The 20,815-nt window shown below is 44.8% G+C and overlaps 1 gene segment (V, D, J or C); it reads left to right on the forward strand.

Annotated features, from left to right (window-relative positions):
• LOC140702671 (immunoglobulin lambda variable 2-23-like) overlaps positions 1-20,815 on the forward strand; it is a 276,893-nt gene that overhangs the window by 226,620 nt on the left and 29,458 nt on the right.

Here is a 20,815-nt window from a genome sequence, read left to right on the forward strand (position 1 = left end):
GTAAAGTAAGGAGTCCTTGACAAAACTTATTCCATCAGAACAATTCTCTGGGGTAAAAATTTGAGGTAAATTGCTTGGAGAATCTCTGGAAAGCTGAGGGAAACGAAACCATTGGTGTATTGACTTCGTGAGGTAAAGATCTGGAGTAAAGTAAGGAATCACTGATGACACTTGTCATTTTCCATGGCAGAAAATCTCAATTTCCAATACAGGGCTCCTGATCTACAGACTCCCTATGAAAGATTTACAGGTCTGGGTCTCTTACCAAAGTTCATTCAGGAATTTTCTCTTCCAATGCCACTGTCACAAAAGTCCTAAGAGGTGCAAAATGCTCTGTGACTAGAGGAGAATCCATGGGTCACCCTTCTTCCCTCCTCATGGGTCTTCTTCCAGAAATTCTCAGATCATTTTGGTCCAGAGAGTGTGTTGTTGATGAAGTGCCATGTTCTCCTGTCTTTAGTTCCTTGCCAACCTGATAACTTAAATTTAAACTTCAACATACAGTATTTTTGTTGTTGTTCAGCGTAAAACCAGAGGCCCTTTTTCCTTACAAACAACGGATCCCTTTTAATCCAATGTGTTCATTGGCTGGCCTGGAAGGTCACATCTCCTCAGAGGAAGAGAGGCATGTTCAGAAAAGGGGATGAGCTTGCATAGATTTGCATGATTGGCCCTCTTTCGATTGTGCGGGGGATTTAAAGAGGTTTGCAGCAGGAATAGAGTCCAACCAGTTAGGTGCTAAGTTCTTTCTCTGAAGTCGAAGGAGAACTCCCTATGGCGCGGGCTCTGTATTTCCTAGCATTGCTCAGTTGCTGCTCAGGTAAGGATGTAGGAGGCTTTGTGGCTTAGTAATCAGAACATCACTTTTCAGAAGTCTGTTTGGTGAGAGAGAAGATGAAACGGTCACTTCTGTTCTTTCCCCCCTTCTCGTTGCAAAGGTGTCACTTCACAGCCAACGTTGACCCAGCCTGTCTCCAGCTCTGGCTCTCCAGGAGAGACGGTGAAACTGTCCTGCACCATCAGCAGTAACCCAAACTATGTCTTGTGGCTCCAACAGAGATCTGGACAGGCCCCTCGCTATGTGCACGGCGATGGCCACAGCAGGGGACCAGGGATCCCAGATCGATTCACGACTTCCCGCTCTGGCAACATGGGCTACTTGGACATCGCCAACGTTCAGGCTGAAGATGAGGCTGTTTATTACTGTTACATGTGGTATAGCAGTGGCAGCATGTTCCACAGTGGTACATTTGAAGGAGGAACTAAGACAAAAACCCTCTCTCTTCATTCTCACTGAGTATCTGAAAGAGGAACAGCAGAGTTTAAGCTGATCTCTCTGTTAATCTGTCTGGCCAATAATATGGGATGGAAGAGAGGAACATTCGCATCCCCTTTCCCCATATTTATTGTCAAGGCAAGGAAACTCAGCCAGTAGCCAAGCCACGAGCCGACGGCAGCACAGGATAGGAAAGAGAGATGATTTGGAAACATTCCTTTTTGGGAACCAGGAGTCTCAGGCTGGTTGGGGGAATTTGGGAAAAGGTAGGGCCAGAAAGGAACTTTGGCAAGCTCAGGGTAAGGGGTCTATAGGAGACAGGCTCTGAGAGGAGCAGTGGATGGAGCTGGGTATGTTTATCCTGGGGAAGAGACCTTGAACAGCCTTTTTGAAGTAAGTCAAGAGCTGTCTGGTGGAAAATTGAGCTCATTCTGTGGCTGCAGAAACAATAAAAGTTGGAAAAGTGAAAGGGAGGAGGAGAAGAGGATGACTGGAAAGGAGATGGATTGACTCACTAAGGGGCTCCTTAGGGCTTTAATGCCTCAGAGAACCCAGGAAAAAGGATTCCAATTTCAAGAAAGGAGATTGCAGCTAGACAGGAGGAGTCTTTGTGGCCAGCATCTTCAGAGGATAGGCGCCAGAACTCAGCACCAGAGCACAGACAGAGTTCTGACTCCTGTCCTCTGAAGATGCTGGCCACAAAGACTTGTGAAACATTAGGAAGAAAAACCTTAAGAACATGGCCAGACAGCCCGGAAAACCCACAACAACCAAATACATTTTTATTTCCTTAAAAGTTGACATGTCTTTAAAATGTTTATTTAATCATCTGATCTCAAAAGCTTCAGTGGCTGACCTCTATGTTTCTCCTCAGATATTAATTTTCACTGAGATAAGTGGAGTTTTCTCCCAGATAAGGTTAAGCTTCCAATTTTCTCCATACCACCTAGAAAAAGGATCGCAAACTCACACAAACATGTAGCCTGCTCAGGTTTCTCTTTGTGCATAAGAAGAAAGGGAGGCTGGGGTCCCTTTGCAATCGCCATATAACCACCTCAATCCTATACTGATTATTCCCCCCCCTCTAAAAACACAGCTTTAGGTTTAAAATACTTTTGACCTGTAGGTGTCACTGTTGTTCCAGAAAAGAGATGGGCATCAACCACGAAAATAGCTGTTCATTTTGGCTAATGGTCCATAGAGGTCCACAACCATGAACCACAAATTTACTTATTTTTCATGAATGAGCCATGAATCCAGTCATTGGTTTGTTAGGAATTAAACCAAACCAATTCTGGCTGCCTTCCCAAGACTGCTGTTGCCTCTCAAGAATAACAATACTGGCAAAAAAAATTGTTATTTTCAACAATGTGGGGCATTCCAGTCTCTCAGCCAAAGAGAGAAAGACATAGGTTGGCAAACATAGTGCATGTAAGGCCTGAAATAATATGGTTTGTAGATTTGTGGCAAAAATATGGAAGGTCGTGATCTGGTGTGTCCAAAAAGTTGCAGAGCTTCTATTTTGAGCCCCATCTTCTTCTCTGGCCTTCTTTATGTGGTGCTGAGTTCTCCCTCCATGGCTGTTGCCAGGCTGAACGGGGATGATGAATCTCAATAGTTCTTCAAGAAGCCTTTCCTGGGTGATACTCAGGGCTGCCCCATTTCTTTGTGCTGTCACGTCAAATATCTCCGCAAGAGACAGGATGGTCTGTGGTGGCCAATGAGCGGAAGATCAATTTGCATAAAGGGGCCATTTTCCAGTTCTGTATATTTTTAAGGAAGGAGCAAAAAAAGATGCCAGGCAGAGTTTTCAGCTTCAGAAATTCAGACATTGTTTTGACTCATCAGGATGGCCTGGCTTCTGCTTTTCTTTACATTTCTCGGTTCCTTTGCAGGTAACGAAGTGAAGAGCTAACTTTATGAGAATTTAAAAGTCAAAAAAGAATTTAACAGAAGTCTAACAGTTTGCAGATATTAACACTCAAGATGATCAGGTGTAATTTTACCTCCTCTCTTTGTTTTTTCTCAAGGTGTCACTTCACAGCCAACACTGACTCAACCTGCCTCACAATCGGTGCCTCTGAGACAAACTACTACCCTTAACTGCTTGAAAGGCAGTGGCAGCTGGAGCAGCTATGTTCACTGGCTTCAACAGAAACCTGGGCAGGCCCCTCGGTATGTGCACTGCAATGGCTGCAGCAGCAGAGGACCAGGGATTCCCGACCGGTTCACTGCCTCCGCTTCAGGGAACTCGGGAACTCTCACCATCACCAATGTTGAGGCTGGAGACGATGCCGTTTATTACTGCTATGTCTGGTCTAGCACTGCTAGCATGTTCCACGGTGGTACAGCCTGATGGGGAACTTAAACAAAAACCTTCAGACTTCCTGTTGAAAAAGAAGACAGTTTAAAATTTGAAGCACTTCATTGCTTCTTAATTTGTTGTTTCCATTTTTGACCAAAGGGCAATGTTCTCAAGCAGTTCTGACTTTCTGTTCATCAAAAAATGGTCCCAATACCCTGGCATTGATGGCATCCATCATTGGAAGGTCCCCAATTCCATAAGTCCTTTCCTTCATGACAAAATGGAGGCTTCCAGTCATGATGGAAATCTTTATTCCCTTACAAACTGAAGCAGCTTTCCTTTGAAATCCATTTGCATTTCAGTAAAAAGAGGATGACCTTAAAATTGTGTCCTTGGGCTTCCTGCCATAACAACTGGTTGACCACTGTGGAAACTGAAATGCTGGACTGGACATACTTTAGACTAATCCAGCAGGACCTGGTTTTGTTCTCTTGTCCCAATAACAAGGTTGAATCGGAGGTTGGAGTCACTTCCCAACCTTGAACACATACAGTGACTGAGACAAATCTTCAACAAATCCATCTTTCAAATCATCAGCAAATCTCTCTTTCAAGAGTGTGGCAGAATGGCACCCAATGCAGAATGATCCCTTCCACTCAAACAATCTACACTCAGCATTAGAGATTGTCAAAAAAAACCTCCTACCGTCCTCTTAGATGGAAGAATGAATATCAAATGGCAGGCTAGGAATGAATGAAAAACAAACAAAGAAAAACCTACAGGAGGAAGGGATTTTAGTGGAAATCGGTCCTTCTGCACTCAAATGTGCAAATATGCACCTTACAGGTTAATACATATGAGAAGCATGACTAATAATGCCTCATTTATGTGTTGCTGTTGGCTTCTCACACATCAACCAATTTTGAGGTCACATTTGTATCTGAAAAGGGATGGCTGTAAGACCATTTGTGTGACAAACACACCCAAATGATTCAGAATAAATTGCATCCACATTTGAATTTAAAATGAGCAACTCCCTCGTAGATAGTTAAAATATTTTGCTTTCCACCCCAAAATGTGTGTATTATATGTTGTGCAGACGGAAATTTTAAAATCAAGATCTGGCTAACTGGAGGCTGGACTTTGGTCCCGAAGGCGAGAAAAACACTAGTTTGTCAGGATACGGCTCCCCATTCAATCCCTGGGGTCCCAACCAAGAACTCGGGTTCTTCCCTGTTTGAGAAACCCAGGACCTTTCCTAGTCATTGTGGACAATGGAAAGCCAAAAGAGTCGATACCAAGGTTCAGGACAAGGCAGCTTCCCTCTTACGTAGAGATTTCAGCCCAAAATTAACACACCTGGGATACATTCCAGCAGAATCCCAATTCCTCGGCCAACCTACACATCCCAGGATTCCAATGTGGAATGAAAATGGAGTCCAAATGCTGATGGAATATAACAACAACAATTCTATCCTTGGATCCGAACCCTCCATGGCTGTGGCAACCAAGCATGTCTTGTGTGGTTGATGTTGTTGCCCCTGCACCACACTGTTGCCTCATCTTAAGGTTGTGATCTACTAACAGCCCACTATTTGTAGTACTGCCAAGCCATCTGTCACTCATCTGATATTTGTGCATTTCTGTGTCTCTTTCCCCTGTGTAAATATTACTGTTTTGACTTACAGATCATCTCATTCTGCAAAAGCACTCTCTGGGAAGTTTACAACATCATTTTGAAGACATTTATAGTTCTTCCTGTTGAAGTTCATTGGCTGACATTCTGTTGGTTAGCTCAGTAAGTTGCAGTAGAGTAGCAATAGGGTAGGTCTATTAAATCTATTGAACGTGCAAAGGAGGTGACTCAGGAACATCTCCACCGATTCCGTGGGCTTCCTCTAGTTGCATCTTATTGCACGAAGCAAGAGGATTTCTGTCCTTTTGTCTCTTTTGGCCCAGCTCCACAGTGGCTTGAGGTCATCCCTCCTGCTGCCACCCCAGATGCTCAGGTTTAATTAACATGTCCTCCATTCCTTCATCTAGGTAATAACACTTTTCAAATACTTGAAAGGCTGTCATACAGAGGAGGGGCAGGATCTGTTCTCACTCATCCCAGAGTGCAGGTCACACAACAATGGACTGAACTTAGAGGAAGCCAGATTTCGGTTGAATATCAGGAAAAACATCCTAGCCACTTGGCTTCTGTTGTCTTCCTTTGATTGAGCGAGGGGCCCCCAGCACCACCTCCTGCCCAAGGGTCCTTTTTGTGCACTAGAATTGTTTGCCCTTTGTAATGGGTTTACTTCTGGCTTCCTCATCAAAGCCACTTGGCTTCCGTTGTCTTCCATTGATTGAGGGAGGGGCCCCCAGCACCATCTTCTGCCCAATGTCAGCCACCCTGGCTTTACACCCTGGCATGGAAGCCATCCTAAAAAGGTTAAGGGCTTCCTCTTCCTGCCCTCCCTCTGAGTGGATTTCCAGTCAACCTGAGTCTCTATTATTTCTCTAGAGAAAGGGTACAAAAACATACATCCTCATTCAATAGCTAATAAGATCAGTGCCAGGTCTCTGTACTTTACAAGCAAAAATAGCAAATATTCTCACGACCCCATGAGCAACCAGGAGGTGGGATCACCAATACTCTTCTCTTTCTATCCAAGCTTCCCTCCCAGTCAGTCATTGTCACTCCCTCTTTCTTCCACACATTCTCCCAACATTTTCTTTCTCTCTTATATAGCCCCCTCATTCCTACACTTTTCCCCCTCTAAAGATACAGCTCTAAGTTTAATATGCTTTTGGCCTGTAGGTGTTGCTGTTGGTCCAGAGTTCCAGTCACTGAAAGTCTTAAATTGACTCTAGAGATTTTGCACTTGTGACTTAATTGTGATTCCAGTGGTGTCACTTGGAAGGCCTTGGAGCCTTTTTGGGCTTTGGAAGTGGCAACCTCTGCCTCAAGCAGTGAAGTATCCCAAAAGTTCTCTCTGATCCTTTAGAAGAGACCCTACCAGTGAAAATATTTCTTCCATCCCAGGCACGGCTGTTGGGAGGAAGCCTTTGAAACTGACCAGTGGAAGAGCCTGAAATTGATGAGAGAGAAAGAAAAGGGGCCCAAATCCTGCCAGGGAGGACACTTCAAGCACAAGCAGCTCAGGACCATCAGACGTCATCCTGCGCTGGAAAGAGTCAAGCAGAGCAAACAGTCAGATGGGGCTCAGCATCTTAATCCCCTGCTTCTCCGGGAAACCTCCCAGAGGCATTCCTGCCAAGATGAAATATGAAACCTGGAATGGAAAAACGGCCACTTACTCATTCTGTCCTGATTTCCCCCCATCATTTGACTGGAAAAGGAACGGAAGGATGCCTGTTGCATTGATGGCCCTCTATCGTAGCCCAGTTGGTGTGCGAGGGAACGGAACCGGGATGAGATGGGCATTTGGTCTGAACCGCAGTGCACTGAAACCCAGACAGAATTTGAGGATTTCAAGGACTGTGTCAAACTGGATGCCCATCTCTATAATGGAGGGTTAATCCTTTGGAGAACCTCGAACCCAGGACATTGTGGGTCCCTGCTGTATATATTCCGCTCTGAATCACACATATAGATGATGTCTATTCTAGACATATATAAGGTAAGTCCTTCCTGCTCTCTACCTCACATCCCAAAGAAAGAAAGTTCACAAGTAATATATTTATATAATCTGATTTTCTCCTCCGACTTTTAATGGCTGTCAAATATTTGAGGTAAAGAAATGCTTCTCACATCTGTGAGCAAACTTTCCTAACTGTAGAGATGCCAAGGACTGGACTGCCTTAATAAAGACCTTCTACTTGAAGTCCCAGCCATGATCTTTGTTCCTTCTTTCTCATCTTTCTCCCATGAAGGCCACCTCCATGCTCAGTGAGGATGACAATAACACTTTCTTTTTAAAACCACTTTCCTCTATGGAAATCAGGGCTGTCCCATTGATTTTTGCTATGATGTCAGAGCTTCAGCCAAGAGACATGAAGATTTTTGGGCGACCAATGATTGCAGGGTACATTTGCATAAAAGGAGCCATTTTCCAATTCTGTGGATTTTAAATAAAGGAAGGGAGAAGGTGCCAGGCAGTGTCCCCTTTGTGTCAGAAATCAAAGCATCCTTTTGATTGATCAGTATGGCATTGGTTGTGTTTTTCTGTATCCTTCTCAGCTTCTGTGCAGGTAAGGAAGGGAAGAGTTAATTTCATAAAACATTAATGGCTAAAAAAGCAATTAATTCTCATGTGTATTGATCACACAAACATAATGAATTCTTGATATTCAGGTTTAGTGTGTCATCTGTAATTTTACCTTCCCCTCTTTCTCTTTTGCAAAGGTGCCACTTCACAGCCAACACTGACTCAACCTGCCTCCCAGTCGGTGTCTCCTGGACAAGCAACGACCATTTCCTGCTCCAAAAGCAGTGGCAGCTGGAATAACGAAGTTTATTGGCTTCAACAGAAACCTGGGCAACCGCCTCGCTTTGTCCACTGCAATGGCTGCAGCAGAGGAGAAGGGATTCCCGACCGCTTCACTGCCTCTGCTTCAGGGAACTCGGGATCTCTAAGAATCACCAACGTTGAGGCTGGAGACGAGGCTGTTTATTACTGCTATGCCTGGTCTAGCAGTGCTAACATGTTCCACGGTGGTTCATCCTGACAGGGAACTGAGACAAAAACCTTCTCAAGAGAGAAGAAGGTTTAAGACTTGAAGCACTTCATTGCCTCTTAATGTGGTGCTTCTTATTTGGACAAGAGGGAAAACTTCTAAGAGGATTTAGATTTGTTGTTGGCCCCAAATTCCACCCCCCCCAGTTTCGTGGGTCCATTTTTTCATTGCGAAATGGAAACTTTCTGATGCAGTGAAAATATTCCTTCTTTGGCAACCAGCCTTTTGGAAGTCCCATTTACCAAGGAGTAGAGATGGGTGATGACAGAAGAGAATCCTCTCCATTGCATGACCTCATCTGTGGAGTCCTTTCCTAGTGCTTGAAAAATATGCCTCAAACCAGTTCTAGGTGGCTGGTTTGTGGTAAGATATATTTTTCCCATATGCCCTGATAGTATGGGCACTGGAGCAGAACGTGCTCCATTGACTGAACCTCCCCCGAGCCACACAGGCATACCCGTTTTGAATGAGGTGTCCTTTTAAAATGGACTTCAAGTATGGCTGAGGGGAGCATTTCCCATCTGTCTAGGAAGAAGGCCCACCTATGTTGTGGGAATTCTAATAATGGGAGGTATGTAGCTTGCTTGGCTGCATCCTTCTTATCCGCTGCAGCTAAGAAGTTGGAGCATTCCTTGGTGTCACTCTGTCTCTCTATGCCCAGTACTCTTTCTCTCAGAGCAGTTTTTGCTTGAATTATGCCCATAGTCAGAATAGCCTCTGGGGAAAATCCCAGGTATCTTAGATTTCCTTGTACCATCTTGGTCCAAGAAGACTGCAAGTTGCCACATAGGACCAGGGATGCCAGATCTGATATCGTGTGATTAGGTTTGAGCCAGAGATTGATGGAGGAAAGTGAAACTCTGGCCTTAGTTTTTATCGTCCCTATCTTTATGTTGTTTTAAAGTGTGTGTGGTGCCTGCTCTTCTGCTTTTGGCCTGTAGGAGTCACTGTTGGTCTTACTTTTAAATAACTGAAAGCATTTAATGGCTCCTTGAAACATGGGCCTGTAGCTTGAGGTGGAGCAGGAAGTGCTTCCATGTCGGTGTGGCCTTCTTCAGGTCTTTCCTGATCATTCATAGGATTCTCGAAATTATCCAGAAGAGTGTGCTTCAGAGAGTGTGAATCCCAAGTGTCATGAGACTGAAGGACAGTGATACATGTAGTCAGAGATTAAAGGAGAGTGGGACTTGTAGTCAATGAGAAAGAAAGAAAATGGAGTCGTTAGGCTTAAAAATGAAAGGAAGACATGGGAATGCGCGAAAGGCAAAGAGGCTGTTTTTCTTAAATTACTGCCAGCCTGGTACAGCATGAATCCTGATAAGAGACCAAGGACAAAGAGGCCCAGAGAGCACGAAGACCCAGCAAATTATTTTCTAATTGGAATGGAGATAAACCACCTGCATCTTCATGAGAATTGTGGGCGGAATGGACAGTTACGCCTCTTTGAGTTGATTGGTTTATGGTCATGAAGAAGGAGGTCCATAGAACGTAGAAAATGGATGATGGGTTATGTAGGAGAGGTTCCAGTTCATGATGATGGAGAGAGAACTTGATGGTTTAAGTATGTAGCTTGAAGGAAAGAGAATGTAAGTAAGAGAAAGAAGGGGGTGGGGCTAGACCACTTTATCCCAGGTTAGTGTTTGTTATTTTTAACAGGAAATAATTGTTCTATTTAACTTTGGTAATCTTTTGAACATGTTCTTTATGCTATGCTTGACCAAAAACAAACTGTTTCTATGAAACTTTATTTGCTTAACAAAAATTAATTATAAAAATCTTCAGTAAGGATTGTCTCTTGGATCAGCAGGGTTTGGATAAATCCAGAGTGGTAATGGCCATTGACTAGCCAACAGATAAGTCCTAATTAACTGAGCTGTTGTGAATTCTCATGCATCACAACACCCATGTGTTTATATTTGCAAACTACTGAGTAAAAGTAAAGTGTTCTTTTAAGGTCAGGCTTATTCTAAGCGGAAAGGCTAGATACTGTCGGAGGTTGAGGACTTGTCCCAGCGTAAAGGTGGTACAGTAGATTTGTGGCTGAGGAATTCCCTGACCAAAGGACCCATGCTCCTTAAGGAGATTCGGTCCCGACACCAAGCACGGTCTGGGGGCTTCTTTTCCTAACCCTCAATGTCATTGGCAACAAATGACATTCATGGTTTTAGCAGAGGGAATCGAAGGAGGCAGCTGAGTGACATTCCAGTTTTCTTTAACCAATCCCAAGAGTCTTTCTTGGCCTTTTTTGGGGACCAGGAGTCTCAGGTAGGTTGGGAGATTTTGGAAAAGGTAGGACCAGAAAGGAACTTTGGCGAGCTCAGGGTAAGGGGTCTATAGTAGACAGGCCCTGCAAGGAGCAGTGGAGGGAGCTGGGTATGTTTAGCCTGGGGAAGAGACCTTGAAGAGCCATCTTGAAAGAAGTGAAGTGCGCTCAGGCAGAAAATGGAGCCCTTAATGTGGCTACCAAAACAATAAGGGTAGAAAAAGTGAAAGGCAGGAGGAGAAGATGATGGTTGGAAAGGAGTCACTAAAGGGCTCTTTAGGGCTTTAGAGGCTGCAGAGGGCATAGGAAAAAGGATTCCAATGTCAAGAAAGGAGATTTCTGCTAGACATTAGGAAGAAGCTCCTGATGCGAAGAGCTGTTTATCAGTGGAGTAACTATAGAGGAAGGGAGGGTCTTTCCCTCAGTGGAGGCTTTCCACCAGATGTTGGATGGCCGTCTGCCAGAGATGCATTAGCTGTGGGCTTCTTCCCTGGGAGGGAATTTGAACGGAACGATCTTTGCAGTCGTGTACAGCTCTGCATGGTTGTGTGCCATCAAACCACTCCTGGCTCAGCTTGACCGTATGAAATAATGAACTTCTAAAGGTCTTGTCATTCAGATCCCTGCTAAAGGGCCCCAAAGAGCCCTTGATTGAATCAATCCACCTCCTTTCCAATCATCCTCATCTCCCCCTGCCTTCCACTTTTCCTACCTGTATTGTTTTTTCTAGTGTCTCTTGTCCAAAATACCACCGGCACTATTTAGTCATTTTGATTTCAAATAAGAGTTCCCCTTTAATTTGATCTGGAACCCCCTTGCTTTTCTTTCGGGTGGGATCTAAAATCTGTTATCCTTTCCTCCGGCACCTTGTTTCAGATAAATGAAGATCCTAAGAATGGCCGCATGTGGCCTTTTCATTCTTTTTAGCTGCACAAGCTGCTGTTTCCACCTGTTGCCACGTTAGCTGGGAAAATCCCCATTATGGAGAAGAAGATCTCCAGGTTTTGGAAACCCTGGGAAGATTTCTGTTCCATGGTTCCAGTGGGGCGTTAGGGTCCACAATTATGCCCTGGACCCTCTCTTGCCCCTGAAGGAGCCACTGCGATGGATGATCATTAATAAAAGTCACGGCAGCACCAAGGTCAGGCCCTCTGTGCTGATTGTTTCTGGGCTCGAGAGAGGTTCCTTCGGGTAGCCTGGGGCCAAGATAGGGGGTTATAATCTCAAAAGCAGCACCATTGAAGTGGGCCCACACACAATCTATTACAGCAGTGGTTCTTAACCTTTGTTACTCGGATGATTTTGAACTGCAACTCCCAGAAACCCCAGCCAGCACAGTTGGTGGTGAAGGCTTCTGGGAGTTGCAGTCCAAAACTCCTGAGTAACCCAAGGTTAAGAACCAGTGTATTACAGTATCTTTTAAAAAATGTATGTACAGAATGTGTCTCCATAGTCAAGCATTCTCTCTCGTGTACAAAAATCAGAGCTGTCCCATTTGTTTTTTTGTTTTTTTTCCATAGAATGTCAATTTTTCCTTTTAAAAAAACCACTGAAGATCTCAGGCAACCAATGATGGCAGGGCACATTTGCATGAAGGGGCCGCGCCTCAACGGGTGCAGTTTAATAAAGGAAGTGAAGAAAGTGCCCGGCAGGTGGTCGTTGCCTCAGAAGTCCAGAAGTCCTTGTGGTTCCTCACCATGGCTTGTGCTCTGCTTTTCTTTACCCTCCTCAATTTCTGGGCAGGTAAGGAAGTGAACGGTGAACGATACACAGGTTTAAGGGCCAAAAGGGAAATTGTATCTTGTGTATACCGAGCACAGGTGCATAATGATGTCCTGATATTCAGCTTCATAGGATCAGCTGTAATATCACCTCTTCACTTTCTTTTTTGGAAAGGTGCCACTTCACAGCCAACAGTGACTCAACCTGCCTCCCAATCGGTGTCTCCTGGACGAACAACGACCCTTTCCTGCTCCAAAAGCAGTGGCAACTGGAATGATGGAGTTTACTGGCTTCAACAGAAACATGGGCAACCGCCTCGCTTTGTGCACTTCAATGGCTGCCGCAGTAGAGGAGCAGGGATCCCCGACCGCTTCACTGCCTCAGGGAACTCAGGATCTCTCACGATCACCAACGTTGAGGCTGGAGACGAGGCCGTTTATTACTGTCACGCCTGGTCTCGCACTGCTGGCATGTTTCACGGTGGTCCAGCCTGATGGGGAACTGCAACAAAAACCTTCACTCTTAAAACCTGAAGTGCTTCATTAGGTCTGAACCAGCATAGAATAACCTTCAGGAGTCAAAAGGACACCTTTTTGTTTTCTCAAGAATTAATATGTCTTTAAAATATTTGCTTGCGCTTATGGTCTGAAAAGGTTCAGTGCCTGACTTTTGTGTTTCTTCTTGTATATTAATTTTAATATGGTAGTTCCCACCAGATTAATGGACCTATTGTTGCAGGCTAAGCTCATAGAAAAAGGAACACACACTCACACAAACACGTATCCTGCTCATGGTCATTTTTGTGCACTAGAATTGTTTGCCCTTTGTAATGGGTTTACTTCTGGCTTCGTCATCAAAGCCACTTGGCTTCTGTTGTCTTCCGTTGATTGAGGGAGGGACCCCAGCACCACCTCCTGCCCAATTTCAGCCACCCTGGCTTTACACCCTTGCATGGAAGCCATCCTAAAAGGGTTAAGGGCTTCCTCCTCCTGCCCTCCCTCTGAGTGGATATCCAGTCAACCTGAGATTCTATTCATTCCTTAGAGAACAAATACTAAAACATACATCCTTATTCATTAGCCAAGAAGATCAATGCCAGGTCTCTGTACTTTACAAGCAAAAATAGCAAATATTCTCCAGTCAACTTGAGTCTCTATTATTTCTCTAGAGAAAGGGTACTAAAACATACATCCTCATTCAATAGCCAATAGGATCAGTGCCAGGTTTCTGAACTTTAAAGGCACAAATACCAAATTTTCTCACGACCCCATGAACATCGTGGGGTTGGGGGCCACCAATGCTCTTCTGTTTTCTGCCCAAGCCTCCCTCCAGTCAGTCACTGTCACTCTCTCTTGTTCCCACACATTTCCCCAACATTTTCTTCCTCTCTTATATAGCCCCCTCATGCCTACACTTTTTTCCCCACTATAGATACAGCTTTAGGTTTAATATACTTTTGGCCTTTAAGCGTCGCTGTTGGTCCAGAGTTCCAGTCACTGAACGTCTTCCGTTGACTAGTGATTTTGCACTTGGGGCTTAAATGGGATTCCAGTGGTGCCAGTTGGAAGGTCTTGGAGCCTTTTTGGGCTCTGGAAGTGGCAACCTCTGCCTCAAGCTGCTTGCTTCAGCATCCTTTTGCCAGATCAAATGGATCAGCCAGGCTCTTTTTAAAAAACACCTTCTGCATCTAAGGAGGAAGTGGTGCACTTATGTAGCAAAGCCAAAAACACTGTAAGGCTGACGAGAGGATGCTGAATGGCACTCCCTTGTCTCACGAAACCCCACCCTCGTGACTTTTCCCATCCTGCCTTGGGAGCGACTGCTTCTCCTTTGCCTTCATCCTTACTGTCCAGATGAGGTGGGCACCTGCCCTTCCCAAAAGCGATCCGAGGACTCACCTCCCATTGCCTTTCCCCAGGGATGTTCTTTCTCATTCTGACTGTTCTGCTGCTGCAAAGCCCAGAAGGCCATTCATTCCTCCTTTGCTCCCTTTGAGGCGTCAGGTCCCTTGCTGGGCGTACTCAGGATCCTTCTGAACCCCTGGCTCTTGGAGGAACCACTAGAGAGGCTTTCTTGCAGCGTGAGCCTTGGGCAAGACAGTTGTGTGGCACCTCGGCAGCAATGGAGAGAAGGACAGGTGCCTTGCCTTCTGCTCTGTTGCGACAGCCTTAGAGCCAGTGGTGTCCCTGACAGATCCTCTGGGTCCCAATCCAGAGGGGAGCGGAATTCCACAACTGCAGGATCCAAGGTGGAAGACAAGGCCAGGTCCTGCTGTGGGGAGAGGGAAGCCATTCCTTTTTCCAAGTGATATTCTTTCTCGTTCCGGCTGCTCTGTCGTAAAGCCCAGAGGGCCGTTAGTTGCTCCTGTGCTTCCTTCAAGGAGTGAGGTCTTTTGGTAGTACTTGCACAGGATCCTTCTGAATCTGTGGCTCTTGGAGAAACCGTGTGAGACTGACTTTCAGCCTGAGCTGTGGGGCAAGACAGTTCTGTTGCGTCTTGGTTGCAACGGGGGGGGGGGGGGGTAGGTGCCTCACCTTCTGCTCTATCGTGACACCTCCAGAGCCAGTGGTGTCCCTGACAGACCCTCTGGGTCCCAATCCCGAGGGGAGAGGTGTTGTACCCTCACAGGTGTGCAGGCAGAGCATGTGGGCACGCACCACAGCGGGGAGAGCGAAGGCAGCAGCAACAGCTCTGGGTAACCCACAGGGGAATACTCAGAGGGCAAACTGATACAAAAACACCAAGTGTAAAAATAGGTATAAAGTAGGCATTAAAATAATTAGAAGAGACGTAAGAAGTGCACCTTGTAAATTGTAGATGCGATCATAAACTGAAGGTTTAAAGAGAAATTTGCTTCATGCTCATTAGAGGTTACTTCAAGGTAAATACTTTATTTCACTCAGTTTCACATGGGTAAAGTGACAAGACGAGCAAAACACGTAATCCAATAGGATTTTATTTTTTGAATGATGGGGTGGTGGACTAATTCTTTTACTAAAGTGTGACCTCCATACCTAAACAACCCCCCCTCAGTATAATATAATTAGTAAAAATTCCCCCACCCGACCCACTATGGCTGAATGAGAAGCCAAAAAAAATCCAAAAAAGTCCTGCCATCTCAGTCTTAGTTGGAGACATGTGCGCACACATACAAGAAAAGCTTATATACAGCCTCTCGGCACGCTATTGGCTGCTGGACATGCCGATCCACAATCTTTGTCCTGATTTGCCAAAGCTTCGAATTGGCACCAGCAAGCACAGAGAGACCCCCAAAAAGGTAACGAATATATATATGAATATTAACAGATTGACAGATAGATGAATAAAACTGAGGAAATATCTGTCCAGCCATATTCTTCTAGACTTATATTTTTAAGAATATGGATTGATGAATATTTGACGAATTGAAAAAAAGATCTGTTTTTATATTCGTCCCCATCTCTAATCATGATAGACCATTGCACCTCCCTCAAGAAATGGCAGCCATCTCCTCAAGAAATGAAAATGAAACCAACAGATCTCCTTAGACAGAGACGAAGAGGGTTTTTTCGAAGCACGAATATCCTCCCCATGAACTGACGAAGCACAAATATATTTGTCGGTTTGTGGGAGGGCTTAGACAACCAGAGGCTGTCCAAGGGTAAGTCCTAAAGGACTTGAGAACTTTGCCCTTATGTGAAAGATCTAAATGTCCCATGAAAACTCAATGAAGTGTTTTACGTTTGAAATCCTCTTCTCTCTCAAGAGGAAGTCTAAAGGTTTTTGTTTCAGTTCCTCAGCAAAGATGTACCACTGTGGCACATGTTAGCAATGTTAGACCAGACATAGCAGTAATACTCTGCCTCATCTCCAACCTGAACTTTGGTGATGGTGAGAGAGCCCGTGTTCCCTGAAGCGGAGGCTTTGAATCGGTCGGGGATCCCTTGTCCCCTGTTGTTGCAGAAATTGCAGTGCACAAAGCGAGGCGGTTGCCCAGGTTTCCTTTGAAGCCAGTAAATGTAGTCACTCCAGCTGCCTCTGTCTTTGGAACAGGAGAGGGTCGTTGTTTGTCCAGGAGACACTGATTGGGAGGCAGGTTGAGTCAGTGTTGGCTATGAATCGACACCTTAACAAAAAAGAAAGGGGGTAAGAGCTGATTCTCTGAGTTTCAGTTCCAGATAATCCATATGCTCCTACACACTTTACGTAATTTCATTACAGGCTGTTAACCTTCTGTAAAGTTTGTTGTTTGCTTTCTTACCTCCACCAAAACTGAGAAGGGTAAAGAAAAGAAGAGTCCAAGTCATGGCAAGCAACCACAAGAGCTTCTGGATTTCTGAGGCAAAGGCAATTTCTCTGGCACCCTCCTCTCTCCTCTTTTAAGCTGTACCTGTTGAAGCGCGGTCCCTTCATGCAAATGCATCTTGGGGGTCATTGGCTGTCCTAGATCTTCAAGTCTCTCAGAAGTAGATCGGGTGTGCTAACAAAAAGAAACAGGATAACCCTGACTTCCATGCTGCTCCCATCCAGTCCCTGATCTTCCAAGTTTCCACTTCTCCGTTTTTTAATTAAAAGATATGATGAAGCCTAAGCCCCGAAACTGGTCTTACAGGATTCAAGTAATTACAAATGCCATCCCAATTTTTTTTGGTCATTCCCAGCTCAAAAGCATTCTTGCAATATTTCTCCCATGCACGCACATGAAAAAAAAAATACTTATTTTGCAAAATAACAGCATTCAAGATTGTTTACTTTGGGACACTGAGTTTTCTTGTTTTGAAGGCTCCTTGATGATTGGCAGTTGCTGTGGCTATTTTGGGTTCAGGAGGGTTCCAGGGAGTAGCTGTGGAGCCTAAAGCCCCACCAGACCACGGAGCAGAAACTCTCACAAGAGTTTCCAGAAATACTCTGCTCCACATTTCTCTTCCGACCACTGGACTCTGGGCACCAGGAGAGAACAGCCCGTGCTGCTGATAAGATGGGAAAGGCCACATGTGGCCACCCTGAGGCTCATAAGACTTCATGCTGGAGGAAAACTTTCTGGATGCTACATTTCTGAATCAAATCAAATGGGAACTCTTGTGAGAAGCTAAAATGAAGGGATGTAAACTAGCACCAATAACAACAACAACAACAACAACAACAACAACAACAACAACAACAACAACAACAACAACAACAACATAGAAGTTTTTATATAACATCAACTGTGGGTCCTGATGGCAATTTTAATTGTATTTTAATCATTTTATCTTGTATTGTACTTTAATTGATTTTGAATTCTTGTAAGCCGCCCAGAGACCTTTGGGTAAAGTGGGTGGCATATAAGTTAAATAAAATAAAATAAAATAAAATAAAATAAAATAAAATAAATAAATAAATAAATAAATAAATAAATAAATAAATTTATAATTATAATTATAATTATAATTATAATTATAATTATAAATCAAACAAATACCACACTAAAATGGTAAAGAAAATCAACACCTAAAGACATTCAAGGCAACAATGCCTAATACTTCATTAAAAAACCCTCTCTCAGACAGCCAATCACTTGAGGAAAGCCTGTGTGAAGAGAAAGGCCTTCATCCACTTTCAGAAGGACAGGAAAGGTGGGGCAAGCCTGGCCTCCAGTGGAAGGGAGTTCCAAAGTCTGGGAGCAGCAACAGAGAAGACACACACTGAATGGAGCTCATTGAGTGGCACGGGCCATTTCCAGGGGGAGGGAATGGGCCACTAGGGCATCATCCTGGCATGCTTTATATTCCCATGGGTACAAATACGAAGCAGTCCTCTCTAGATAAAACGAGCACTTTGAATTGTGCCTGGAAATGGACTTCCTCCTTTAAAAAAAACAAACACGAAAAAGAAGCAGAACATTTTTAAAGGATCTCCCCGTGTCCTCTGACCGCTTCCCAGTGATTGTGCCAAATCAAAAGAGTGCACACCCACAGCCAAGACAAGGCACCTGCACCCGGGATCATGAGAATTTGAGGCGGTGAGCTGAGCGTTTGGAGTTCCACCTACTTGGATTTAATTGGGTGTCAGCTTGAAAGTGTAATGGAAAAGGAGGACCTAAAGATATATAAAACGAGAGTGTTTGTTAATGTGGGGAAAAAAGGAAGGTTCTGTGAATGCCGTGGGATGTGAGACACAGAGGCTCATTTTACGTTCCAAGAAGAAGGGGTGGAGGATAGCCCAGATGTCAACATGTAGGGATTCAGAGCAAAGATGATTACCTAGCTGTTTTTATTTTAATTAGAAATTGTAAGTTTATTTAAACATTGTAACAGATGGATATGCTCAGTGCTTATGCTTTAAAGCTACAACTGTATGCTAATGAATCTACTTTACTTTCTTAATAAAACAAATATAATTCTTCAACAGAGGACTAGTCTCTTGATGCAGCAGGGCTATATCTAAATCCAGTGGGGATGAAAGACGGTTAATAGTCGCTACTGTAAGTTAAAAGGTCCTACTTGGTAAGGCTGTTGTGCATTCTAAGGAAACTCAATTGCTTTGGAAGCAATCAAAGGTAATGTTTAAGGTTCAGGCTTGTATGTTGCAGCTTCCTACGCACTTCTGTGGCCTAAGGGACCTACCTCAGGAAGCAAAGGGGGTAGTTCTGCACCCAGAGGGACTCCCTGACCACAATCTTAGTCTCTTTAGAGATTCAGGATCGTTACACGGGGGTGTCTGCCGAGATGCTGCCTCTCCACTCCAGGGAAGATAGCGGGAAGGTTTTGTTGGAATTCCTGCACCCTGGTATGTTGCCCTTGGAGAGGGACCTCTCAGGACTGGGGTGAATATTAATCAATCCAGTAGTAGCCAACTGTTCCCCCTCTGCCTCAGAATTTGAAGACAGCCATGCCTCTCAACTCAAGAATCCTTTCGCCACCTTTTCCCAGTCAGACAGCCTGAAGAGAGTTAGAGCATTGTAGCTTGTCTTCTGCTCAAGTTAAGCTCTGTTGATGTAACCAGTCAATATTATTTCCACAACATGATATTTGTTTTGATAGATGACAAACTGTGAGTAAAATGGAACTTTTTCCCTCTCAAATCATGTCTGAGTATTGAGACAGTAAGTGCCAGTTGAAGAGAACTAAGCAATAAGGGTGGTCTGCTGTGGGAGACTTGGAGCTAATTCTGCTGTGTAGGTGCCTGAATGTTATTCACTGTGCAGTTAGATGTTTTTTTTAAAGCCACTAAATTTCCATACTAACAAGAGTTTTTTTCTCTCAATTCCCCTTTAGAATAACCCCCCATGAAACATGTGGTATCTATTCTCCCAGGCAGCACAGTAATAATAAGCCTCGTTGTTCAGCCTGGGTGCCTGTGAGAGTTAAAAAGCCGGTGTTCCTAGAATTCAGGGATTCCCTTTTCCCTGTGCACAAACCGAGGAGGCTTTCCAGGCTTCTGTTGATGCCACTGGAGATAGTGCCAGTTACCATCAGCACTTAACACGCAGGAGAGTTTCACTATCTGTCCCAGAGACACCGATGCCAAGGCAGGCTGGGTCACGGTTGGCAGTGAACGGAAACCTTGGGAAGGCCAAGAGGCAAAAATTATAAGTCTCACAAATCTTCTGTGATCTCAGACACTTTAAAAGCGTTGTTGACTAATGGCAAAGACACAATTCAAACAGATGTGTAGCTGCAGAGTGTGAAGTTCATTGTGCACAACCTTACCTGAGCAGTAACTGAGAAGGACGGTCAAAAGCAGAGCCCAGGCCGTGGTGAGTTCTCCCCAGGTGTCTGACTTTGCTTCAGAAGGACAACCCGGTAGGTCTTTTGTCTGTTTCTTTAAGTCCTCCAAGACCACAAAACATTCCTTTCATGCAAATGTGTCCTGTAGCCACCGGCCCTGCAAGAGCCCATCTATCCTATCATGTTTGTTACCAGCAAACGAATTAGCTCAGCTCATTAGCGGCCCTGTGGATCAACCGCTGTAAGTAGCAGCGTGGCCGGGCTCTGCCCCACCCAAAGCCTATCTGCGCATCCCCCGTATGTGACAAAAAGGTCATCTAACCCTTTTGGTTGGCACACCCAGAGCCGGTCCCGGCAAGCGAAGAGTGCCGTCCAGCTCTCTTGGCAGACCCAGACTGAGCAGTAAAAAAATATATGCATAAATAGTTGGGTTGTCCGACCATGTTTGCACACCCAAAGCCGGGCTCTGCCCCATCCAAGCCTGTCCAGGTGTCGCCCCATCGCCCGGCTTCAGAGGGCAGAGGTCATCTGGTTTTCAACCTGAGCATCTTTGTTTGAAGTTTTTCAGCCAGTCTAGTTAGATGTTGGTGGTGAGTGACAGGTGAGTCTCCAAGGCTTGTCTCAGACCCACCCAAAGCCTGTCTGGGCATCGCCCCATCGCCCGGCTTCAGATGGCAGAACTGATCTGTTTCCGGCAGCCCTGTGGATTAGTAGCACCGACCCTATTCATCTGATGGTGTTGTTGGAAGTTGCAAGGAACCTCAGTTGCTTCCTGGGGGCAAAAACCTTTCCTTTGCAGGCAAATCTGATGTTGCTGAAGAAGACCAGAGTCTGCTCTGCTGCCTTTTGCCTCAGTGCTCCGATAGGGCAAGACA

Source organism: Pogona vitticeps, chromosome 14, assembly GCF_051106095.1.
Source record: "Pogona vitticeps strain Pit_001003342236 chromosome 14, PviZW2.1, whole genome shotgun sequence".
Taxonomy (NCBI): domain Eukaryota; kingdom Metazoa; phylum Chordata; class Lepidosauria; order Squamata; family Agamidae; genus Pogona; species Pogona vitticeps.